Raw genomic sequence first — 8,168 nt, forward strand, 5'->3', positions numbered from 1 at the left:
CACAAGTCTTCTGACTCCAGAAAAACTATTTCACTCAAGTCCTCTGATTCCAGAGGCAATGTTCTTTCCATTGGATTTTTATACTTTGTTTCATTGATACTTTTTGTTTTATCACATTCATTTCCAAATATTTCTTTCTCCTCTCCCATCAGCCATTGCTTGTAACAAAGGAAAGAAAGGGGAGAGGGAGGGAGAGAAGCAGTTCTGCAAAACCAACACATCAAACCTGTGTTTTATTGTTTTCCATTTGCATTGGTATAATCATTATGTATATTTTTCCTGGTTGTGCTTACTTAACTCTCCATCAGTTCATTTAATTTTCCTGTGATTCTCTGAATTCTTCATCTTCATTGTTTCTCAAGGCACAATAATGTTCTATTACATTCAAAGACCTTGTTTTCTTTAGACATTTCCCAATCAATGATAACCTATTTGTTTCCAATTTACTGCAGCCAGACAACAAGCATTTGTTAGGTGCCCAATGTGTCAGGCACTGTACTGAGCAAGGGGATACAAAGAAAAGCAAAAGCAGTCTCTTCTCTCAAGGAGATCACAGTCCAAAGGAGGAGACAACATATAAACAGCTATGTGCAAACAAGATATGTGCAGTATGAATTAGATATCATTAAAGCAGGGAAGACACTAGCATCAAGGGGGATCAGGAAAGGTTTCTTGTACAACGTAGGATTTTAGCTGGGATTTGAAGGAGGAAACCAGGGAAGCCAGGAGGCAGCGATGATGAGGGAGAGCATTCCAGGCAGGGGGGACAGCCACTGAAAACGCCCAAATCTGCCATGATTATTTTGGTCTAGATGAGATCTTTCTGTCTTTGCCTTTCTCCTACATCTTTCCTGCCCCAACCTCCCTGCTGACCTCTGTCTCGCATCTTCAGTTACCTTTCGAGACATCTGCTGGTTGTCCAGCAGACATCTTAAATATGTCCGAAAGAGAGCTCATTATCTCTCTCCTAAATGCTAACCCCCACTCCTACCTTCCACCAGCCTCCCCAGTCCCAGCCTAGAAGACATACTTGTCTTATTATCTCTCACACCCCATATGTTGCCAAGGTCTTTTGATTTCACCTCTGTGACATCTCTAATATATTCATTTCTCTCCTGTGACACTGCCACCACTCTAGTGTGGGCCTCACTGCTTTATTGAAGAGGTCTGCTGGTGGGTCTGCTTACCTCAAATCTCTCCCCATTCCAATCTGTCTTCCATTCAGCCACCATAGTGATTTTTCCTAAAGTATAGGTCTGACCTTGTCACTCCCTTACTCAGTAAACTGCACTGTCTCCCTATTGCCTCTAGGATCAAATAGAAAATCCTTTGTTTGGTATTCAAAGCCCTCCATAACCTAGCCTCCTCCTACCTTGCCAGTCTTCTTACACTTCACTCCATGACACATAGTTGTCACTCCAGTGACATTGGCCTCCTTGCTGTTCCATAGATAAGACGCTCCATCTTTTGGCTCCAAGGATTTTCTCTATCTTCCATTCTTGGAATGCTTTCCCTCCTCAACTCAACCTACTGACTTCTCTGGCTTCCCTTAAGTCCTAACTAAAATTTTACATTCTATAGGAAGCCTTCCCCCACTCCTCTTAATTCTAACGCCTTCCTTTGTCAATTATTTCCTATTTATCCTGTGTAAAGTTTGCTTTGTATATATTTGTTTGCGTGTTGTCTCCCGCATTTAACTGTAAGCACTTTGTGGGCAGGGACTTGTCTTTTGCCTCTTTTCTGTATCCCCTGTGCTTAGCACAGTGCCTGGCACATAGATGGTATTTAATAAACATTGACTACATGATTGGTTGATCCCGACAGAGGAATCTTGGAGTCAACACGCATGGACATTTGAATCACTTTTATTTGTTTTTTAGCATATTTCCAAATTGCTTTCCAGAATGGTTAGACCATTTCACAGGCACACCAAAAATTTATTGGTCTGTTCGTCTTCCTGTAGTACCTCTAATATTGACTGTTTCCATCTCTTGTCAATATGCTAAGGATGACCTAAAATCTGAGTTGCTTTAATTTGCATTTCTCTTATCATTAGTGAGCAGCCTTTCATGTGGTTGCTAATAGTCTGCAATTCTTTTGAGAACCAGTTGTTCATGTGCTTTGGTCACTCAGTATTGGGAAATCACTCAGTCATACGTATTTGTGTAATTCCTAGCATATCTTGGTGTCAGAGCCTTCTGACAGTTATTTGATAGGGGAAAAAAATTTTTTCCTCAATCAGCATTTTTCCTTCTTATCCTAGCTGCACAGATTACATTCATACAAAATCTTTTCACCTTCATGTCATCAAAATGCTCTGTCTTATCTGCTGTGATCTTACAATAAATAACCTTTGCTTGATTAAGAACTCTGCCCCATCCATAGTTGTGGGAAGGTACTTGATTTCATGACATTAGACTTCGGATAGCTCTAATTGTTAGGAAATTTCTCATTACATCAAGAAATTTGCCTCTCTGAAACCTCCCCCCATAGCTTCTAGCTTTGCTCTCTATGACTAAGCAGCACTTTGCCATATGGGAGGACTTCAGATGTTTGAAGATAGCTATTGTGTTTCCCCCCACCAAGTCTTCTTTTATACAGTCTAAATAGCCCCACTTCCTTCAAACAGTCCCCATGTAAGAAGACTTCGAAGCCTTTCGCCATATTGATGTCCTCTACCTTATTAATATTCTTCCCAAAAATTTAGAATGGAATATAGTACTCCAAATGAGATCTGATCAAGACAGATGACTACCTTGTTCTGGAACTATGCCTCTCTTAAGGAAACCTAAAATTATATTGTCTTTTTTGGTTGCTATTTTACACTGTCAAGTTGTATTGAGCTTGTAGCCCACCTACAGATCTTTTTTCAAATGAACTGCTCTAGCCACACCTCTCACACATTTACCCCTGTTAAATTTCATCTTATTCAATGTAGCCAAATGCCCTAGCCTGTAGCTATCTTTTGGAATTCTGACTGTCATCTAATGTGTTAACTGTCTCTCCTAACTTTAGACTCTGTCTATATTTGATGTATGCCATCTATGTCTTTTATCTGATTCATTTATAAAAATATTAAAGAGGATGGAACCAAAGATAGATCCCTAGGGCACTACACATTGGAACTCTTTCCAAGACAATGTAGAATAATTAAGGATATACAACTTTTAGCAAACAGCCCCCAAAAGAAAGAAAGCATTAATAGCAGTTCCACAATCACACCCAAAAGTTCTTTCTCTGTCTTGGCATATAGTTCATATGGGGCTGAAGACATGATGGCAATCAAATGATCTCTTATCACCTTCCTACTAATACTGGTTTCCAACTTCCCAGTAAACATTTTTGTTCAGCCCTTTCCAGTCCAAAGGTGATGGTCCTTTGCAGAGAAAACAGAGGCCAGGACTATTGGGGGAAATTTGTTGAGCAGTTTTTTCTTCTCTCTGTTGTCCATTGTCATCACCTCATGTCCCTTGAGAAATGGTCCTATCCCTTCTTTCATTTCCTCCTTTCCCCTGAGTTAACTTATAAAATTCCTTTTGTTCAGCTAGTGAGGCAGCAAGGTACTGGGGAAAGAAAACTGGATATGATGGAAGGAAGGAATGAGAAAAGTATTATCATGGGATTACCCTGCTCCAGGAATTGGTTGAGGATAAAAATACAAAAGCAAAAATATCCCCTTCCCTCAAGGATCTTACACTCTTTAAGAGAAGGAGTTCTTAATTTTTTTGCATCATGGACCCCTTCGGCAGTCTGGTGAAGCCTATGGACTTCTTCTCAGAGTAATGTTTTTAAATGCATAAATAAAATACATAGGATTACAGAGGAAACCAATTCTATTGAACTACAGCTATTAAAATAAAATGTTTAAACAAGTTAAAATAAAATTTTTTAAACAAATTTTAAAATAGTCCCATATAAACTATATGAACTCTGAGTTAAGAACCCTTGTTATAGAGATAGAAGACTATTGTTCAGGGAGGAATATTTTGGTTTGAAAAGTTACAGGGCTAGAGAGTAGAGCCATAGGGAAGTAAGTTAACATGCCTTCTCCAGCAGCAATGGTAGCCTTGATTTGATTATGGTTCCATGATGGAGAAGGGGGAGAAGGAGTGGGCAGAGGGTACAGGTTGGGGTAGCTATTGAGAAAATTTCCAGGTAATCAAGTAAAGTGTGGCTGGAGTCAGTCTACATATTGTGGGCCATCTGAAGCCTTCACCCACACCCTCACCTCCAGTGAGGGAGTAGGGGATGAAAGGAGAAGGGAGGTCAGGGTGAAAACTACAGAGCTAAAAAGGCCAAGTCCTCCAGGACCGTGGTCTGTGGTCCATGATGGTATAGTCCACCAGGGGGCTGGTGAGAAGACGGCTGAAGAGAACTGTCAGAGGAGCTAGTTCTTAATCTCATTTCTACTACTTTCAATCTGTGTCATGCAGCCAGGTAGCCCTGTGGATAGAGCATTGGACCAGAAGTCAAGAAGACTTTCAAATCCAGCCTCAGATACTTAGTAGCTATGTGATCCTAAGCAAGTCACTTAACTTCTGTTTGCCTCAGTTTCCTCTTCTGTAAAATGATAATAGTAGTGCCTATGTTGCTTAACCTCTATTTGCCTCAGTTTCCTCTTCTGTAAAATGATGATAATAAAAGTGCCTACCTCCCAGGGATGTTGTGAGAATTAAATAAGATAATAGTTGTAAATTGTTTAGCACAGTGCCTGGCACATAGTACACACTAAATAAATGTTAGCTATTGTTACTGTCACCTTTAGCAAGCCCCTAACCTCTGAGTCTCGCTTTGTTCATCCATAAAATAAAGTGGTTAGATGTCGCAATTTCCAAGTTCCCTCCTAACTCTGAATCGTATGAATCCAGGAAAACAAGGGTCAGCCAGCAGTCTAGTTGGGGTGGAACAAGAAAAAAGGCTCACACTGTCAGATACGGCCTTTGTATTGATTTGTTTTGCTTGACTGATCAACTCTGTTACAAGGAAGGGTTTTAGAGTTGGTGGGGGAGGGGGAGTCGTTGAGAAGTAGCAGCAATATTGAAAGAGAAAGAGAGAGAGAGAGAGAGAGGAAGGAAGGAAGGAAGGAAGGAAGGAAGGAAGGAAGGAAGGAAGGAAGGAAGGAAGGAAGGAAAAAAAGAAAGAAAAGCTTCAACGAAACATTTTTGAAGTCTTCATTATGAGAAAGTAGTATGAGATAAAGCTGAAAACGTAGGTTGGAGATATAGCAGAGGGTACTGAATGCCAGAATCAAGCATTTATCTTTTACTCAGTAGGCAGAATGAAGGGATTGATGGTTCTCAAGTGGAAGAATGATGTAAATCAGAGCAGTGATTGGCCTTCATCATGGGATCATAGATGTAGAGATGAAAGGTATCTGAGAGATTCCCTAAGCCAACCTGACAAGTTCACAGGTCTAGTGAGATTCGGACACAAAAACTATAGTACCAAGAAGGATGTGATTGTTATAAGACAGTTACAGACAGTGAATGCCATAGAAGTCCGGGGGAGGGAGAAATAATTTCCAGTTGAAAGGTGGAAGAAGGGGGAGGGAAGAGAATCAGGGAAGATTCCCTAGAATAAGAAGCACCAGAGCTGGACCTTGACAAGTGGGTAGGATGTCAGTGGGCAGAGGGGAATATCACAAGCGTGGATAAAGTCTTCGACAAGTTAGTATGGGGATACATTTGGGAGGTGCTGAGATATCTAGTTTGGTTGTATCTTAGGCTTACCAATATGCAAGACATGTAGCTGAAATTTGCAAAAATTTTACAAGTGTAATTAAGACACAATCCTACCCTTCCCCGCCCACCCAATCTCTTACATTTCAAACCTTCAGAGAATGGTGTTAAGCAGAGTGCATAAGAGAATCATCTTGGTTTGGAAACAGAATCTCAGAGGTGGAAGGGACCTCAGAGGGCATCAAACCCAGCTTATACCTAGACACCATCCCTTTTTATAGTACTCTCCAATATATGATCATGCCGTATTGACTGGATAAGGAAACACCTAGTACCTCCAGAGACAGCCCTGTTCCACTTTGGAACAGCTGCCAATACTGGGAATTTTTCAAAGTATTGGGCTGAAATAAGCCTCTCTGCACCTTCCATCAATTGTTCCTTGAAGTTTCCCCTTCCCCCCACCCAATCAATAATTCTTTTGAGTGAATAAATACCATGAGCCAATGGGTAAGGTGTAGATTTAGGAGAAAATCCAGTCCAAGCACAAAAGCACTTGAAGCGTTAGGTTTCAGCTGCTGCTCTGTGAGCAAATATTTCAAAGGACGTTGTTGTGAATACAAGGCCATAGAGCTGAGCCACGATCTGTTATCTGTAGCCTGTTACATAAATGCAGGTATTATTGCAAAAGGCAGGGTCAAGAACTCAGAGTGACCCGTTGGAGGCCCCTTCTCCTGCAAGAGGTGGCTGTGCTGTCCTGGAAAGAGCCTTGGACAGGCAGTCAGGAGAGCAGGGTAGTGTGGTAAAGAAAGAGGACCTAAGCTGGAAGGACAATTCAGGTAACTGCTCCCCTATGTGACCCTGGACTTCATAATCCCTTCTGGTTCTAAAGTCTAATTTTATGGGTTTTAGTCCCTGCTCTGCCATTGACTCGATATGTGATATTAGGCAAGTCACTTCCTTTTTTTGAGTCTCAGTTTCCCCATCTGCAAAATGAAAGGGTTGGATTTAACACTCATTGGCAAAGAGGTTCTTAATGTTTTCGTGTCATGGACCCTTTTGGCCATCTGGTGAAGCCTATAGGCCCTTTCTCAAAATGTTTTTAAATGTATGAAATAAAATACATAGGATTGATGAAAAAAAATTATATTGAAATACAGTCAACAAAATAATTTCTTAAAAAAATAAAGAAGTTCATGTGCCCCAGGTTAAGAACACCTAGTCTAAGGTCCCTTCTAGTTTTTCTATTCAGTTTGTAGGCTTTAAAAAGAAAAAAAAAAAAAACATCTTCACAGAATTGCAAGGAAGTGTACACTGCCTCAATTCAGGGAGAATTTAATTACAGTCCAATCCCATTATAATGCAACTCATTGTTACAAAAAATCAGATAAACCACAGATGACATCCTGTCCCCTGAAATGGACATGGGTGTGGGGCCCACAGAAAATCACACAGTGTCCCCTCCTTCTCCACTGGCAGGAGCCACAGTCCTCACTCCTAGAGCGTAGAATGTCAGAGCTGGCAGAGATCTTCGAACCATAGAATACAAACTGTCAAAAGGAGAAGGGACCTTCAAATGGGACCCAGGACATAAAATGTTGGATCTGGAAGGAATCTCAGAATCAAAAATCATAGAATGTCTGAGCTCAACTCCAATGCCACCCACTTTAGAAAGCCTATCTTGAGTCTCTGCCTCACCTCTTCCCACGCCCTTCCCTAGTGGCTGGTTGCCCTTCTCTCTGAAAATTACTTTGTGTATGCTTTGCATATACTTTATATTTACTTTTCTGTATGCATATCGCTTCCTCTCAGTAGAATGCAAGCTTCAGGAATTGCTTCATTTTTGTCCTTGAATTCCCTTGTATATAGTAGATTACGGATGGATGGATGGATGGATGGATGAATGGATGGATGGATGGTGCAGTGGATAGAGTACTGGGTCTGGAGTCAGGAAAACTCATCTTCCTGAGTTCAAATCCAGCCTCAGACACTTATTAGCTATGTGACCCTAGGCAAGTCACTTAACTCTGTTTGCCTCAGTTTCCTCACCTGTAAAATGAACAGGAGAAGGAAATGGCAAACCACTTCATTACCTCTGCCAAGAAAACCCCAAATGGGGTCATGAAGAATCTGAAACGACTGAACAACAACCACCTCATGTTATAGATTGAGAAATTGATATCCCCAAAGCAGAAGTGACTAATAGCAGAGCTGGGAGGAGAACCTAGGTCCCCTGACCCCCAGTTTGATGCTAAGAATAAATATGTATGAATACTTAAAGCCACGGACACATTTACGCTAGTCCGATGTGCTCAGCTGTGTCCTTGGAGCTATCTTAGAAGCCCTTCGGCAGAAGAATCCTGAAGATCCTGAACAAAACAGAGGAAGCCTATTGGTATGGGAAGGTTATCAATAGCATAGAGCCTGTACACTTGAAGATTCCTACTGACTCTCCCTGTATTGTTCAAGGCATCCAGAGGTGACATCAGGTCT

This window comes from Trichosurus vulpecula, chromosome 3, assembly GCF_011100635.1.
Source record: "Trichosurus vulpecula isolate mTriVul1 chromosome 3, mTriVul1.pri, whole genome shotgun sequence".
In the NCBI taxonomy this organism is placed as follows: Eukaryota; Metazoa; Chordata; class Mammalia; order Diprotodontia; family Phalangeridae; genus Trichosurus; species Trichosurus vulpecula.